Source organism: Protopterus annectens, chromosome 1.part0 (assembly GCF_019279795.1).
Source record: "Protopterus annectens isolate FY-2018-M chromosome 1.part0, PAN1.0, whole genome shotgun sequence".
NCBI lineage: Eukaryota > Metazoa > Chordata > Ceratodontiformes > Protopteridae > Protopterus > Protopterus annectens.
The window spans coordinates 1,714,841,306-1,714,860,832 of NC_056725.1; positions in this window are offsets into that span (position 1 = coordinate 1,714,841,306).

Here is a 19,527-nt window from a genome sequence, read left to right on the forward strand (position 1 = left end):
GTAAGTGCTTTCACAATTAAAAATTGCTTCATCAGACCTTCCCAATAACATATATCACTTCCTTTTATAGCATTGAGCATTCAAATAAACCAGTCACAAGATGTTAAATATTTAAAGAGACACATTCCCAAATTTTATGGCATATACATCATATATAAAATTTCTCATTATTTCTTGAGTTTGCTATCCCTTAATCTAGCATTGATGGCTATATGCTTATTGAGTCATTTTTGGGCTCTAAGTTTAATAATAACAAGTTATGTACCTACCATAACGTTCCATGTTAGTTGTCTTCTTCTCGCCTTCTTTCTTGCTGGATGGGCTCGAGCTGATCTTGTCTGACTGCCTATACTATAGCTCAAGAGCTATTTTTACCGGCTCGAGGCAGCCCTATATACCACAATACCATGCGCTAACTCCCCAGATCTCATTGACAGCTAACACATAGTATACATTTATTATTATTATTATTATTATTACCAAATACGGTCTCCTTGCTGGTAACACTAATGATACAGGGTAACCGTAAAGGACTGTATAACATGAAAGAGAAGGACTCAGAGACCTTCAAGTCTGTCCAGGCTAGGGGGCAGGAGGGAGGGACGCAAGAAAGAAGGCGAGAAGAAGACAACTAACATGGAACGTTATGGTAGGTACATAACGTCTTAATGTTAAGTTGTCATTCTTGCCTTCATTCTTGCTGGATGGGACAGCGTCCCTAGCACCTTGGTCCTGGGTGGCTCAACGGAACAGACTCCTGAGTACGGTGGAACCAAAGTCAGCTCTATTTCTGGAGTCTATATCAAGTTTGTAATGGGTAATAAAAGTATGTTGAGAAGCCCATGTAGCAGCTGCACAAATGGCATCTAATGGTAACCTTGCTTGAAAGGCTGTTGAGGTTGATAGTGCCCTAGTTGAATGAGCCTTAGGTCTAGACGGGAGTTGTTTGTGTCTCAACTGGTAGACAAAGGTAATGATGGATGTCAACCATCTGGAAAGAGTTACCTTTGATACTGGAAGTCCTTTCTTTCCTTCATCATAAGAGAGAAAGAGCTGGTCTGACTTTCTGAATTGTTTTGTTCTGTCTAGGTAATACCACAGCTGGCGATGAACATCCAAGGAATGTAATTTCTGTTCAGCCCTGTTTGAATAATCTGGGAAGAACACAGGCAAGTCAATAGTGTGGTTCAGATTTGATTCAGAAGAAACTTTCGGTAGAAAGGAAGGATTCGTTCTGAGAGTTACCCTGTCTTTATGAAAACCAAATAAGGGGGATGGACAGACAATGCCTGGAGTTCCGATACCCTTCTGGCAGATGTTATAGCCACCAAAAACAGAGTTTTCCAAGAGAGAAGTTTGAATGAGCAAGAAGCTGCAGGTTCAAAGGGAGGGAGAATTAATGATGTTAGAACTAAATTTAAATCTCATTGTGGAGGAGGATCCTTAATGGGAGGTCTGAGCAAAAATACACCCTTGAGGAAAGCTTTACAGAGTTTGTGAGACATAATATTTGTTTCTGATAGCCCCACATGAAAATTGGCAATGGCCGCCAGTTGTAGTCTGATAGTGGCCGACGACGATCCTGAATGAAAATCTCCACCAGAAAATCTAGAACTTTATGAATTGGAGCATTAAAAGGATCCAAGGACCTAGCTTCTGCCCAGAATGAAAAATGCTTCCATTTGCTCGCATAAGTTTTCCTAGTATTGGACTTATGGGAAGCAAGAATGATATCACGGACAGGAAGAGAAATAAAGGGAAGCCTGGCTATGGTTGGAAGTGGAGCAACCAAGCTGTGAGGTTGAGGGAACGAAGCGACTGGTGCAGCTTGCCCGTTAGATGGGTCAAAAGGTCTGGAAGGGGTTCCAGATGCCAGGGCTGTTCCAGTAGATGACAGTGCAGGAACGGAAACCATACTTGTCGAGGCCATTAAGGGGCAATGAGGATCATTTTGGATCTCAATGCGGTTGCTTTCTGAATTAATTGCGGAATCAGCGGGAAGGGGGGGAATGCGTATAGAAGACCCCGAGGCCAATCGTGGACTAGAGTGTCTCTGGAGGGATGGCCTGGTAGAGGGAAGAGTGTGAAGAAGTCGAGGCACTTGCTGTTTTGAGGTGTTGCGAAAAGGTTGCAGCAAGGCTGGCCCCACTTCTGAAAAATTCTCTCTGCTACCGCTAGATTTAGAGACCACTCGTGAGGCATGAGAATTGTTCTGCTCAGTCTGTCCGCAATGACGTTGGACCTCCCGGGGATGTGCATTGCTATCAGAAACCATTGAGAGGAGATCACCCACTGCCAAAGTCTGAGTGCTTCTCGACATAGGGGGTAGGACTTTGTTCCACTCTGCTTGTTTATGTACCACACTACAGACATATTGTCTGTTTGAATTGCTATAGTCCCGGTGGGAAGAGAGTCCTGAAGGGCTTGCAATCATAAAAGCACTGCTCTCATCTCCAGGACATTTATGTGCAGGTGGCATTCTAATTGTTGCCATGTGCCCTGGACAGTCCTGCCCTGATAATGCCCCCCCACCCGATCAGGGAGGCATCTGTTGTCACCGTGGCAACTGGAGGGGGGAGAACAAAGAGTCTGCCCTGAAGAAGTTGAGGGGAGACCATCCACCAGGAGAGGTGTCTCTTGCAAGATGGGGTTATCAAGATGTTGTGAGTCATTGGGAGGTGTTGAAAGGACCACTGAGAAAAAAGCATCCACTGGAGAATTCTCATGTGGAAGTAAGCTAAAGGAAGGAGAAGGATCGCCGCTGCCATGAGGCCTAACGTTTTCATTACTAACTTGACTTGAATTCTGTTGGACTGAAACAGTAACTGAACATTCCGCTGTATGTCTGTCACTCTCTGAGGTGGTAATGTTGCAGACATTTCTCTGGTGTTTAGTACGGCGCCTATAAAGTTTATAGATTGACAAGGTGACAAAGAGGATTTTGCAAAATTTATGGAAATACCTAGTTTGTTGCAAATGTGAATGGTGTAATCCCTGGCTATTATAAGATGCTGTTTGGTGGTAGCAGTAATGAGCCAGTCATCTAAATATGGAAACATCTTTTGTCTCAGGTGAGCCGTGACCACTGCTAAGCATTTGGTGAACACCCAGGGGGCTGTGGTGAGACCAAAGGGCAGGGCTCTGAATTGGTAATGACTGGCTCCCAGCCGGAAGCGGAGAAACCTTCTGGAGCTCCTGTGTATCTTTATATGATAGTACGCATCCTGAAGGTCTAACGAGCACATCCAGTTGTCTCTGCCCAAAAAGGGTGGAATGGACTGCAGTGTTACCATCCGAAATTTTGTCTTCTGCACATACTTGTTCAGTTTGCTGAAGTCCAAAATAGGTCTCCAGTCTCCTGTCTTTTTTGGTACCAAAAAGAACCTGGAGTAGATTCTGGATCCTAGGTGGTCTGCCGGGACTGCCTGGATGACTCTTTTTTCTAACAGCTTTTTTATTTCTAGCTGTGCCTCACCCCTTTGTCCAGGTGGTACGTTTGGGAGGGGTCTTGGCGATTGGATCGGAGGGGAGATGAAGGGGATTTTGTAACCCTCGGATATAATCAACTGTACCCAATTGTCCTGAGAAAGGGATTGCCAGGCTTCCGGGTACAGAGATAATCTTCCCCCGACTGCCTTCGAAGGTGGACAGTCGGGCAGCATCTCAGTGATGCTAAAAGGGTTGGTCAGGGAAGGATTCCCTGGAACCCTGGTTCTGTGGACCCCCTCTGCCCCTGGGGCGGCATCTATTATTATTCCCCCCTCTGCCTCTGGGGGGAAGTTCACCACGTGTGACTGGAGCGACTCCCTGTGGTTTGCGGAACCACATCTTTCCACCCTTCTGACCTTTAGGGTAAGGTCTAGATGGTGTGGAAAAGTGGACTCCCACGGCAGAGAGAGTCTTACCATCTTGCTCACACCTGGTGAGGGTATTCTTCACCTGAGGTCCAAACAACTCAAGGTGATAAGGAGCATGCTGGATCCAGTGTCCATCAAAAGGGGTGTTGGTGAAGGATGCCTTGAAGGGATCAGCAAAATTACAGAGTCGCATCCAGGCGTGACGTCTCAACGCAACACCTGTGCCTGCGGCCTTACTCGCTCCATCGGCTGCATAGGAGATAAGCCGCATGGAGGAGTTGGCAATGGAATTCAGGGTAGCCAGCTGGGAGTTAATCTTGTCCTGATACCCCACAGCAGAAGGATCCTGTATGGTTTCACCCAGTTCTTTGAGCAAAGCTCTCTGAAGGCGGGTGAAATGACATAAATAGTTCAGCGATCGCATGGCAAAGGTCGCTGAAGCAAATGTCCGCTTGCCGTACCTGTCCATGGTCCTAGACTCTTTGTTAGGAGGATGAACAGGTACAGAAGGATCAGCTAATTCCTTCTTAGTGGTGGCTGCTACCACCATAGCATCTACCGAGACACCTTTGGTTAGAAATGGTTTGTCCTCCGGAGCAGAAATAAATTTAGAGGGTCTCCTAGGGGTAGGTTCCATTGAGTCAGGAGCTGCCCATGCCTTTCTGGCCACTACTTCCATCAGTGGGTCAAAAGGAGGAGACACCCAGGAGGTGGAAGGGCGTGACCCAAAAGCATCAAGGTAAACCGACTCGTCCTCGGAGGGTTTAAGGGTGGACCAATTCCCCCTCTGTTTCAGGATCTCTAGGATGTCTGAAAAGGAGACATCCTCAGAAGGGGATATCAGGGAACCCTCCGACTCATCCAAGTCGCTGTCCAAAGTGAGAGACTCAGGGAAGTCTACGTGCTTCCTCTTGCACTTTTTTCCCTAGGGGGTTCCCCTGAAGCTTCAGCGGAGGCCTCAGAGGAGGAAGAGACACCCAAAGTGGGTACCCTGCATTTTGGATCTCTGCTATCAGTTGCAAGAGGATGGCCAGAGACCGTAACAGGCACTGTAGAGGGAGGAGCTGAAGAACCCAACCTTGGAGCGGACACTGGATCCAGCATGCTCTTCATCACCTCGAAAGCCCCCCTATCAGGCACTGAAGACAGTCCCGGCTCCGAAGACACTCGAACTGCCCCCGGCACCAACAGAAAAGGCTCCGAAAATGATGTCGGGGCCGAAATAACCGGAGCCGACAATCCGAGAGGGAGAGCGGGTCGGACAAGAGTCCGATGCCACTCGCACCCTCAGAGCCGACAATGGAGTCTCGGTGCCCAGACCTCTCCATGGATGGTACCAATGAAGAGGTCGGAGACAACGACGCCGGAGCCAAAGGTGGATGTATCGGCTCCGATGTGGGCAAGGATACGGTTCTGACAAACTCCGGCTCCGAACTCGACTGGAGAGTCGGAGGAGGAATCGAAGGTGGTACCGAGGGAGCCACAGTCTGGTGAGACGGGCTTTGAAGCATTTGGGCCAGTGCCTGAGATTTTATGAGTCTACTGACCACCCTCTCAATATCGTGGTCCGAAAGCCTAGACGACCTGGAGGAATGAGTCTCTCCGATAGGAGGGGCGATCTTGGAGCCGATCGGATGGACTCTAGTGAGGGAGATCTAGAGCGCTTGTGTGCTGAAGTTGGCTCCGATACAGGTTTCGGAGTGGATACGGTCTTGCTCGTATCGGCTCCAACTGGAGCCGATGTCGGGGGAAATCTCAGATTCACCAGCCCTCGACTCAGAAACTGGAGCCGAGGGTTTGGAGGGCTTAGATGACTTCCCCGAGCCAGACTTGGACGGGGAGTCATCTGGCTTCAATAAGCCCCTCAAAATAAGTTTATTATGATGCTCCTGCAGGACTCTTGAACTAAATCCGTGACAGACGGAACAAGAGTCCTGCAGGTGCAAAGGCCCCAAACAGTAGACGCAAGAAGTGTGACCATCTGTCAGAGACATTTTCTGACGGCACGAGTCACACTTCTTGAATCCCGAGACCTTAGCATCTTTGGACATTGCCCTAAGGACAGTAATACAGTCAGCACACACACTCACTCGCTTACACCCAAGGGGGTGTTAAGGGGGCTGACTAAGACCACAACACACACACATACACACACACACACACAAACACACACTAAACGGGGGGGGTAAACAAAAACTAAAGCCCGTAGGCCCAATTATAAAAATTAGCTAAAGGGGTGGGTAGGGCTTAATGAAAAATCACTAATAAGTAAAATTAAATCAAAAGGGAACTAATGTAAGGGGCTAAACTATAAACTATCCCAAATTCAAAGACTTACTGAAAAAATTTCTTTACTGACCTGAGCCGGTAAAAAAAGGCAACCTCGCAGTGAAGCGGCAAACGAGATCTGGAGAGTTAGCGCATGGTATTGTGGGATATAGGGCTGCCTCGAGCCGGTAAAATATCTCTCGAGCTATAGTATAGGCCGAGTCAGAGCCGAGGATCGGCTCCGAACCCATCCAGCAAGAATGAAGGCAAGAATGACAACTTAACATTCCCTTGTTCTCAGTTGGGTTAGAGATATCTCCTAGTCTTTTGCCCTCATGTACCAATTCCAGTACATTAAATTTGAACTGATGTATGTTCCCTGATTCTAAGGCATGTTTTGCTATTGCACTGTATGTTCAAATTTAATGTACTGGAATTGGTACCTGAGGGCAATAGACTAGGTGATATCTCTAACACAACTGAGAATAAGGAACTCAGATGGATTATTAAACTTAGAGCCCATTTGGGTAAAGGACTCAATGAGCATACAGCCATCACTGCTAGATTAAGGGATAGGAAACTCAAGAAATAATGAGATATTTTATATATGATGTATATGCCATACCATTTGGGAATGGTCTCTTTAAATATTTAACATCTTGTGATTGGTTTATTTGAATGTTCAATGCTATAAAAGGAAGTTATGTATGTTTTTAGGAAGGTCTGATGAAGCAATTTTTAATTGTGAAAGCCCTTACCTTTTACTCATTAAACCTGGTTTAATTTTTAGAACATGTTTGCCTGCCTTTCTGCTGTGCTTTGCCATATTTTTGCTGGTTTTTGGACTCATTGGATTTACTGTGGCAACTTTGCCCTTATGGTAATTTTTTTTTTTGTTCTTTGAAACTATATATATATATATATATATATATATATATATATATATATATATATATATATATATGGGATCACCTACATCTGAAAGTTTGAAATACCGTATTTCAAACTTTGGAGACTATATAGCCAAAACCCCTAATTACCGAAAGACCAGAAGCGCTAACTTCAATATCCCAATTATTGGGAGTTTGACATTCGCACTTCTGGTGTTACGGTATGGTGGAAGGTCAGGTAAGTATCTATGTTTAAATGTGTTGGTTAGGGGTTTAGTGTGTAAATGTGTGTTTTGACTGTGATGTGTGTGTGTGTGTGTGTGTGTGTGTGTGTGTGTGTGTGTGTGTGTGTGTGTGTGCGAGGGGAATGTAGGTGTGTGGTGGTGTTTCATGTGTTTGTGTATGTAGTGCGAACTTGGAGATAGAATATTTAAGTAGGGGGGTGAGGGGGGTGCGGGGGGCTTGGCCCCCTTCTTGTCTGTAGTTTAAGTTTGTGTGTTTGTGTTTTGGTGGAAGGTGTGTTAATTTGTATGTCTGTGGTGTATGTTGAGTTTAGTTTTCGGTAGTTTAAATTTTGCATTTTTGATGTTTTGGTATTTTAGTGTTTCGGGTATTTAGTCTCGGGATTTTGGGCATCGGTCGTTTGGGTTGGGTGACTGTTATGTGTTTGTCAATGTGTATATGACAGTATGTCACTCCATGTATTGTCAATAAACAACCAATACACCCCCCATTACCATACTGTACAGTGCCTGGGGATGTTCTTCATGTAACATGTAACCTGGAACACACCTCATCCTAAAAGCTGTGTGGTGCATGCAATTAAGGCCACACACATCAGTAGCACTACATACTTAGGTAGGGGTTTTAGTCCCAGTGTTGCCAAGTAAGTGTGTGTGCAAGTGAAGGAACCTACTTCCATTTGCAGAACATACATGTCCCAGGAGGTCATCTGTCCGAGGACTGCCTGGCAAATGCTAACATTTCACAGGTATCATCCTGTGGAAATACATTCCATCACAACTAGTGGTAGATGTGTAAATGCCCTCTTCCCCACTTGTATAGGTGTACAGTGATACTGGGGTTGGTATATATAGCTGGGTGTGGCTCTTGTGGACACAGTCACCATCATTGCAGTTACTGTTGAGTGTATCTCCCCGCTTTGCTGGCTGTAATACTGTGCAGTTCTTGTTAACAGGTTAAGTAGTTATCAGTCAGACTATCTGTGGTTCTACAGCACCTCACGCCCTCCAAAGGATAGAGCTGTGCCACCCACACCAGCACACCTATGTTTGCCGAGTTGAGGACTGCACTACATTGGGGAAGGGGACATATACCCTGCCATTACCATCATCAATGACATTAAACTAGCAGACTGCTTATTTCCCAGTTTGTTGTTGTACCTGTTCTGTCTTGGTGAAATTACATAGGCTAAAATGGGTTACTTGCACTGGTACATACATCCATGTGTACAGTATTCTCTGTGTATTGCATCAACACTAAAGCCTCTGTGTGTGTTATTCATAAGCATGTGATGTGTACCACCCAGAACACTTACCATTGTCCACTGTAGAAGGGCTGCTGACATCAGCCACCATGCACTCACCTGTATACACTCCCAGACCTATCAGCCATGTGTCACATGCAGTAACTGTTATACAGACCTGTGACGTGTTCACCTGTACCCAGGAAATGGCACAGCCAAGGTGTCACCACATTGCCATACCCCTTGCAGGATACAACAGCAGACCATCATCCTGCTAACACATGAACACCTACAACACAAACAGAATACTTTATGGAGACCACAATCACTCAATGTTAATAACAGCTATAATGCATCATGGTTGGACAGCTACATTTCCTAACATGTAAGCATTAGACTTCACCGCTAACAACATGTTACACAGCATTACATTGGTACACCATAGTACAGTCACCCTGTGCATCAGAACCATATTAGCCTGTCTCTGCATCGAAGTTATGGATGACAGGGATGTGGCACAGGTATCCTCATATGCACAGGGCGTGTTGTTGGTTTGCCAGAGACCTAGGCTGAGCCATATGTTTGACATCATGTGTGCGTGTGAGAGGGTTTAATTATTAATTGGGCTGTTGTGATGTGGTGTGTGTAGGTATGGGGTTGCCCTAGTTGTGTTGGCAATGTGTGTGTGTATGCATGCACAGAGTTCTGCCATGTGTCTTCCCTATACAGGGGTTTGTTGGACAGCTGTAGACCATACCTGGCAGGGTGTGTAGTTCAACGTCTCTGGCCATGGACATGAGAACTCTGCCTGCCAGGGCATTCCATGGGCATCACCAGGTACAACCCATAATATGGTAATCTCTCCTGATGATGACATATGTCCGCTGGATCCAGGTCCCTCTTGGGACCAGCCAGGTCCACTTGCATGTGTCCTCCTGTGTTGTGGTGTGGGGAGCACCCCCCTGCAGTGCTGGGGCTGGTATTGCCACTACGGGAGTGGCACTGAATTCTGGCATGTCCATGTCAACCTCCAGCTGTTGGTGTTGCTGGCCTAAGTCCATGTGGCCATTGCATTACTCCCACCATATGCTTGAGCAGAGACATTCCACGGTTGAGGACTCCCACCATCTCACCTAACCGTCTATCCATCACCTCTGCAAAATAATGGTGGGCACCTGCAAGATCACGGATGTTGTCAGTAACAGCTGAATGAATAACCCTCTGCAGCCTCAGACCCTGTCTGGTTTATCGTTCCATCTGTGCCTGCACCTCCATGATGGTCTGAGACATGTGTCTGGTGACACCAGATGTAGCACCTTTGCCAGGGGCATGATGACCACCAGTGCTCTTATGAGCACCCCTGTACATCTACATATGTGGTACCCCACCGGACATCTGGCTATGGCTGCTGTGTCCAGACACATGTGCCATAGATATACACACTGTCCTGTCCCATGCCACCAAACATCAACTGTCCTTCAGCTATGGCCACTGGTGATGGGGTATGTATAGGCAATGTGACTGTGTGCGGGGATGGGGTGGATAACAGTGGGATGTCAAACGATGGTGCAGCTTCAGCCCCAGACAATGCCGCCTGTGCCTCAACACACATAGCATCATTATCAGTGTCTGTATGGACACCAACATCAGATTGCCTGCAGGAGGGACCCTGACCCACCTCGCCACCTGTGAGGGCAAAACAAGAAGTGCACTTTAAGACCTGTGTGTCATTGCTTAACAGTGCACACACACACACACACACACACACACACACACACACACTGACATTCCACCATACAACTTACCTGTCCCTGAGTTTACAGAATGTCCCTATATTTTTCTCTTATTTTCTCCATCCTGTATCAGTATTGAATAATTACAGTCAATAATACCAGTCATTAACGCATTATTCTTCTAATTGCTTAGGAAATCATCACAAAACATGACCTGTTACTCCAATAACTCTAACTTAATTAGAGTAATTTTTTCAAAGAGTCCCTGATGTCATCAAGTGTTCACCCTGGGTTTGTCCAGACGTCTTGAGCATGGCCCCCATATGTTATGGGCTACTACAGTCAATCAATAATGTCACGCACTGGAGTTTCATACTTAACTATTGTTCAGTAGATGCAAGATCTGTTGCTCTATTATCTTTTTATGTGGACTACAGTAAAATTTGGAAACACTCTCTGGTGTTGTCTAGTAATTCCCCAATGCATCTTTAGTGCTGCATACTTGGGTATTATTTCACCTTTCTGATGATTGCAATTAAAAAAGTATCCCTGGTGTCCAGTTTCCCTCCCAATGCATCTTTCATGCTGCAGACTTTATTATTCTATCAGTTTTCATGTGATTACATTTAAGAAAAGTATTCCTGGTGTCTAATGTGTCTGTCAGTTTCCATCTACTGCATGATTTCTAAGGGAAGTTGAGAGGTATGAACACCACACTCACACATGTGCATACATGGACACACACACACAAACACACACACACATACATGCGTGCATTCTACATACATCAACCCCCTCCACTCCACCAGATAGCACTTACAGACAAATTCACTCCCCCACACACACACTTACATGTGAAGTTGCACAAAGATATTACACACAGACCTCTCATTACCCATCTGTCAACATGCATGACATATGGCACTCAACAGCATGCAGTGCAGCGATAATCAATCCCTGTTACCAACATTATACATCTCTGTGATGCATGGGTTGTGTTAATAGGTGATTTCTCTTCCCCTGGAACACACTGAACCCATGTACACAGTATTGCTGTAGACCTGTTTGGCACCCTGGCATGTACTGTACACCATACCTCACAGGTGTACACACCATTGCTGAATATGTATATGCATGTCAGTAATGTTTGCTCTGCTGCTTACAGCCCCTATGTGTATGTCTGACACATATCTGGGATGATATGTGGACAGATGTCATTTGAGAATACCTGATGTCTGATTTACAGATCTCATCATCAGCGGTGCATGTATGGCCAATAAAATACAATTACACTGACAACCTTCAATCCTTACTGTGGCTATGGGGAGTGTACACACCCTTATTGATATGGCACCCTCTTCCATGATATGCCATGTGGCCACATTACTGCATATGTTAACATTACACAAACCCGATATGTGACATATGACCTGTGCAATCAAATGCAGTATCAAACAGATGTGTTAGTTGTGCAAATGCTGATTGAAATGCATACAATTTGTGGGTGCATATGTGTGCACACCCTTATCATGATGGCTTGTTGCACTAACTGTTACTTGTATGACAGCAGTCACTATTCCTGGAAGGGGTATACTAGCATGGGCCATCTGCATTTGACAGTATTTGGTAACTGTGCCCTTCAAATGTCTCCCAACTCTGCATGCTTGCAAGGTCAACTCGTGCACAGCCCTTGGAGGTCACACAGTGCCATCACTACTGCTGTGGAGTCAGGGTTATGTCTGCCACAATTCATGACCTTGACTGTGTGCAGATACAGCCATTCTTAGCAAGCTTTGGATCTCTGCTTCAGTGCACTGTTGTGTTTCAGGATGACACCCCCCCCCATCCTCAGCTTTTTTGCAGATGCTTGACAACTATGGCCTACACATGTGTGTCATTTTGCAGTGTCCCAAACTTTGAACACCATGTGTACCGGCCTAGTCCCTGCTAATGAATGGCAAACATGCAGGTGTACACTGGCACCAGCAAGGTACAGATGGGGATGATGGGCCTGAGGTGGGGTGAGGTGTTGGTTGTGCAGCACATGTATCTTAATTGATACTGTCTGTAGGTTTCTGACTTGGTCTTGGTACACCAGTACACATTGCAATGCATGCCTTTGGGGAACCTTTGATGTTATGCATATGCTACCTGTAGAGAGCCCTGGCTGATGTTTCCTGTGGAACAACTATCCCATCTGATTACCCTAACACATGGGCCACATTTATGCAGAGTCTAGGCAATTGGCACACAGGTACTGCACAGCCAGTAGTTGCTAGACATTCCTGCAACTCCCTCAGTGTTGTGGCATGTTACTAGGCAGCCTGCATGACCAGTTCGCAACGTGTCATCATCTGTCTTGGTGGCCGTCTGTTTATTTTCTACATTAATCCTGTCCCATACATTCTTGGCACATACCTGACTGTCTGCACTGTTTGCCATGGTATATGCAATGGTGAGGTAAGACTACATGTCCAACTCCTTGGTGCTAGCTGTTGGGTATGGGATCCATTCCATGGCTTGTAAGATGTGTGCAAGCCACAACTGACTCTATTGCAGGTAAGTGGGCACATTTGATGGCCAAACATCTTGGACAGCAGACCATTTCTTGGTGTGACATTGAGGACCTGTACTTGCTGGAAGATCCATACTCATGAAGAGTGAATGATGTCAGTACCACAAAATCTGCTTTCACAATATGTTATTTGGAGTGTATGCACAAATATGCTTCCAGTGTGAAGGTATGTATTCCCCATATTTGCTGTCCTAACATAGGATTCCATATTACACATTCATTGCTCATGTTAGTACTACATTGCAGGTTGTAAGGGTTGTGGAATGCAGTATTGTGCTATGCTGTTGTCTAGATCTGTAACAGTTGCCATTGTAATAGTGGTATATACACCGTTGTAGCACTGTATAAGGGTGATGTTTCAGACATGTAGATCTGTAACAGTTGCCAATGTAATAGTGGTATATACATTGTTGTAGCATTGTATAAGGGTGATGTTTAAGACACGTCTGTACTGTAGGCCATTTGTCCCACCATTATGTTCATCTCTGTGCACACATCTTGCAATGACTGGTTGTTAGTTATATTGCAGGACTCTTACATACCCTTCAGATACACCACCATGGTGACCATTGGGATGCAGTGCAGTTAACAGCAACAATAAGTGAACATGTACAGCATGCATTATGGGTAGGTGTGTTAAATGTGTGCATAGAATGTACCATGGCCATAACATGGCTCGTGTGTTGGCAACCCTGAACAAACACCATACTCACTAGCTACAAGCTGCTGCCCCCGAGGTATACCAGAGGGACCTACATAGTTGTGTGAGAGATGTGATGTCAGTAGCCACACCTGTGGCATTGGTACAGAGTGGGAACAGCATTACAGTACAAATTCACAATACCACAGATTATGCAAACCTGTTTATTACTATGATGCAGCAACAGACTATATATATTTCATCTCACGTATGCATGATTAAAGTCTACAGATGCAGATGGATATTTTATTTTATTTTTTTTATTTGCAGTTTGTTTGCCAGGATAGTCCATTGGGCCATGAAGAGCCCATTTGCAATGGAGTCCTGGGGAGAAAAGTTCCAGAATAGTACAGAAAATCAAAGTAAATGCAGACAGTAGAAAATACATAATAGTAATATACGGAATGCAAAATACATACATAATAGTACAGAAAATCAAGTAAATACAGACAGTAAAAATACATAATAGTAATACACAGAGTGCAAAATACATACATAATAGTAGTACAGAGGATTTTTTTTCTTTGCTAGAGCTGTAGCTTATAGACACACTAGGAGTTTATTTACAGAAAGTAATAGCTTATGGAGGGAGAGTGAGGTAGGGGAAACTATGTAGGATGGGGACAAGAACATTCCCACTGTAAAGAAAGGTATGAGTGCAGTAAGGGTTTGAAGGCAGAGAGACTATTAGTGGTTCAGATGAGAGGTGGGAGAGAGTTCCACTGTCATGCTAGAGAAAAGGATAATAGATGTTTACCTGGTGGATGGGCAGGTTCGTGCAATTTTATTAGGTTTTGTGATTTAGACCTTAGACATCTGTTAGGTTGATGCATTTGGAAAGTAGAGGCAAGAGAAGGGCATAGAGAGGGGCTAAAAATAATGTTGTGAGCTTGGATCAGTTGATTATAGGTGAGATAGCTGGGTAGCTCAAGCCAGTTCAGTTGGTGTAGGGAGATACAGTGATGGATAGAGGATCTATGGCCGGTTGCAAACTTTGAAATTTTATAGTAGCAGGGGGCAAGTTTGGACTTGAGGGAAGATTGTAGACTTGTGTGGATAAAGGAGGGAAGGGATAAGGTATGTAGAAGCTAGAGCAAGCCTGGAAAGAGGAGCGATATAGCGACTGTGGTGGTAATGTAGGCCTAGTTTCTTGTGTGTTTTTTTGATATTTGCATGTATGTGGCTATCAAATTTTAGCTGATCATCAATGAGGACTCCTAATAGTTTAGCAGTGGGGACTTTTTCGAGGACAGTATTAATGTAGCTAGTGATCGAGAAGGAAGTTTTGTCAAGGGAGGGGGCTCTAGATGGGGTAAATATTATTTGCTTGGTCTTGGTTGGATTGAGTGCCAAATGGTTGTCTAGCATCCATTGTTCAGTAGATGTGAAGGCATTCTGGGTTAATTTTGCTAAAGATGAAGTAGAGGTATCAGAGCAGATTATTGTTGAGTCGTCAGCATATTGGATAAGGTTACAGTTAGGAATGGCATGGTGAAGTCATTTATGAAGATAGTGAAGAGTAGGGGACACAGAATTGAACTTTGGGGTGTACCTGTGGGACTGTTAAGGAAGGAAGAACTAGCTTTTTTCCACTTGACTGCTTGTTGCCTGTTTGATGGGTAACTTGTGAATCAGTTGATAGTAGAGTGGTATAGGTTAAGTTTAGAAAGTTTAGCAAGGAGAAGGTTGTGAGAGATGGTATCAAAGCCCTTTGAGAGGTCTAAAAGGAGGGTGGATACAATTTGACCAGTGTCACAGGCTTTATTAACAATTTCCAGGAAGGAGAGTAGGGCAGTTGTGGTGCTGTGGCCAGGTCGGAATCCATGTTGTGTGGGAGAGAGAAGGTTATTACTTAGAAGGTAGGGTAGAAGTTGTAAGTGGATGCATTTTTCAAGACGTTTAGAAATGGGGGATAAGATAGCAATTGGTCAGAAGTTGGGGATGTCGATGTTGTTTCCTCCTTTATGGAGTGGAATAATAAATGCTTTTTTCCAGAGCTGGGGGACATGGCCCTCAGAGATTGATCTATTTATTAGTATGAAGATAGGATAGGCTATGGCATCTGCTGAAATTTTTAGGAAGTAGGAGGGTATCTCATCAGGGGCATTGGAACATGGTTTCAGTTTTAGAAGTAGTTTCTTTATGTTGGAGATGGGAATAGGTTTGATGGAGAAAGGAGCAGGTAGAGAGCTGGGGTTAGAGGATGAAAAAGGGGTGTGGGTAGGTGTGTATGGGGGAGTAGAGTTATTGGAGAATGATGATGTTAATTTAGCTATAGAGTAAATGAAGAATGAGTTAAATTTGGAGGCTAGTTCTATGTCAGAGGCATTAGGGTCTGGGCATGGGTTTTCTTTTTTACCTGGATTAAGTAGAGAGGCAATTCCATTCCAGAATTTCTTTGGATTAGTATTATAGTTGGTTTGGAGTATGGAAAAGTAGGCTTTACAATCTGAGGTGATAAAGTTTTTTTGCTTTGTTACGAAGCATTTTATATTCATTCAGGGATGTGCTGGTATTAGTTTTATGGAAGACTTTCCAGGCTTTATCTCGGAGCCGCATGATGTGCAAGATACTCTTAGTAAGCCATGGTACGGGGTTGCTTTTTGTGTGCATTGTTTTCCATGGGGCAAAGGAATCAAGCAGGTGTAAGAAAGCTGTATTAAAGTAGGTGACAGCATGATCCAGACACAAGGTTTTTAAAGGATTCCAATTTTTTCTTTTTAATACATCTGAGAATTCATCAGGGTTAAAGTTTTTTAGGTTCCGGGTAGAGGTATAGGTATGGGTTAGGTGTAGGGATGAGGGAAGCCGATGGGCAAAGGTGGGAAGGTGGTCACCTAATGTGTCTGGAAGAATGCCGCTATTAGTGAAATAATGTGGGTGTGAGAGTAAGATCCAGTCTAGGGTGCTCCCAGAGAGGAAGTCTTTGGAAGGTCTGGTTGTTGAGGAAATGAGTTGAGAGAATGTATAAAGATTGATATTTATGGAGTTGTTAGGTGATTGAATTATGGCCCAATTAATGTTAACATCACCCAAAATTATGGTTTCATTCATAAAGTTGGAAGAAACCCAGGGGAGAATGTCTTTGAGGATTGGAATATTGTCACCAGGAGGGATATAAAGGGTGATAATACAGATAACTTTATGGTTGTTCATGTGAAGAAGGGCTGGAAGTAGTTCAGCATTACCAAATTTGGGAATAGCTTTGGAGTATGGAGTAATTAGGAGGTTGGAGGAGTAAAGTAGAGCTACTCCTCTCCCTTTTTTGTGTGTTCTATCTTTTCTAATGATAGAGTAGTTGGGTGGAATTAACTGTGAATCTTTTATATGGGATTTGAGCCAGGTTTCAGAGATGGATAAGATGTCTGGTTGATTATGGCGAAGCCAGGCATGGAGATTGGGGATTTTATTGCATATGCTTTGGGCATTGAGTGCTGTGAATTGGAGGGACCTACCAGTGGGGTGGGGAAGATAGGATGGGGAGGTAGAGTTTTGTTGGGGGCAGGGTCCTGAGTTTGGGTGTATGTCACCAGAGATAAGAATAGAGATGTGTCTTTCGGCTTTTCCCGGTTAGGGGTTGCCACAGCGGAACTCCGGTTCGCTAATGATTGGCAGTAGACTTTTACGTGATGAGTTGCCAGCTCTGATGCACAATCTTCAACAAAGGTATGCCCATTCATGCATGTCTCCACACAGAAGATGCTCTAGCTGAGAATCGAACAGGACAACGTCTTACTGTGAGGCGACAATGCTACCGCAGCACCACCAAGAATAGAGATAAGTTGATGAATATGGTAAAAGAGATGTTTAAATTGTTTAGTGTCTAATTTGTTGATTGTAAGCTTAATTGAGAAAGAGCTAGTGTAGAAGGGACTAACGTTTGTGGGATTACTTAAGATTTCTATAGGGGAAGAATATAGTATTGTTGATAAAGTAAAGGGTAGGGGATATGCTGGATACAGGGGTATATTCTGTTTAAGGAATGAGGTAGTAGTGTGGTATGCGGGTGAGTGATTAGTACAGAGAGGTCTGGTGAGATAGTTGAGATACAGTAAGGTAAGAAGAAGTAGTATTTGTGTTGATAGAGTGACAAGTTTGAAGGTCATGGTGTTCAATTAAGGATGCTTAGAGGTAGGGTTTAGTAACAAGAAATTGGGGGTGAACTATTATAATTGTATGCAAAATAGTGTGGGAAGGTTGACAAGAGTTGAGGGGTTGGGTAGGAAGAGGAAGTTAGGTAATGGGTGTGGTTGATAATTTGATAGGGTAGTGGAGGAGGTGGGTGGGATATATGTAAGTATATGTGTAGGGGTGCTGGGGGCAGGTGGGATTTGGAGGCAATGTAGGGGAGCGGAGTGAGCCCGCAGAGTGAACGGAGCAGGTAGAACCAAAGGAAGGAGAATGTGAAGAAAACAATCAGTAGAGTGTGAAAGCCTGAGGTAAGTTTGCAGAGATGTATAAGAAGGTAAGAGACTTACAAAGAAATAGAGCTGTAGGTAGATATATAGATGAAAGACAGTGGAAGAAGGTAAGAGGCTTACGAAGGATAGAGATGGGGTGTTAGTAGAGTGATATGTGGATAGGTAATCCTGGGACAATAGAGAGGGAGTGAGCAGTAAAAGAGATGTCTAGGAACTGTGTAGGGGAGATATAGTAAAGAGTGGGTAAAGGGATAGAGACAGCAAGATGATAGTGGAGTGCCACCTTGTGGGCAGTCAGTTTATTGCAGCAAAGTCCCCTGAGGGGGATATCAGGTTAGGGGAAGGAGGAAGCTATCGCAGTTCAGGATAGGGGGTATAATAAAATAGGGAGAGTAGGGATTATTTAAGTGAGAAAAGGGGGGGTTGGCTGCTGGCTAACCTGGCAGGGAAGCATTCTGTAACCTAGTAGTAATTATGTACTACCTTTAATTGTTATCAATGGTTGTAGCAGTACAAATACTTTCAATGAATTCCTTGCTGGGAATGACTCTCAGGGAGCAGATGGGATTTTAGTTTTTGTTTTTATTTTCCTTGTTTGTGGACTTTAGTCATGGACTTCCAGTAGGGCACATTCAGGTGGTTAGAGCAGGACGGGCAGGAACACAAGCTGGAACATGCAAGGAGAGAAAAATGTAGTGAGGCAAGCAGTGCAGGAGTCAAGAGTTCACAAGCAAACAGTTTTAAACATACACAGTTAAGTGAGTAACTCCAGCATGTACACGATATCCTTAACATACTTATACAAACTATACTACTGCTGAACTTCTAAAAAAACTATAAAAAGCCAGAGATAATAAAGTGAAAAACAGAAATAAGCTGTATGAGATCACTACTCTCTCTTCACGTTAATGCAGTGAGGGAACACCCTATGAGGGTGGCTGCTGATACATACTGCATAGTGAAATCCTTGGTTAGTTACTGTATGAATATGCAATTGGTAGATATAACAGCTAAGATGAAGATTATAAGTTAAACTCTATCAAATATCATAATAGCACAGACAAAGCACAGGTAGGTAAAACTGTGTTAATCAGTTCCTAGTGCACAGTGTTTATTGGTATGAGCAGTTATAAAATAAATTAGCAGACTTACATTTAAGCGACTGGAACATATTGCATTGATTGAACCTTGTCTAGTGACTATGTTAATATTCAGGCAGTAAGAGTAGGTGTTCCACGTGCACAACGCTATTACAGTTTGAGCGTTATAGTAAACACAGCACACATTCAGTTAAGCGACTGAGACAAATTACTATGTAATAATCCTTGTTTGAATATATACATTAGGATACAGGCAAAAGAAGTTACAGTTTATAGAACAACTAGCACAGATTCAGTTAAACGACTAAAACAAGCCCCTAACAGCTTGATTCAAGTTCTGCGTACAAAGCGCTATATTAGTTGAGCGTTTGCAGTGGAAAAGTAATGTACACACACTCACTTTTCAAGACAGCCAGTAAAAATGCAAACTTGCAACCTTATTTTAAAAATGCTAACTTGTAACCTTATTTTATGATACTGATAACATACATAAGAAT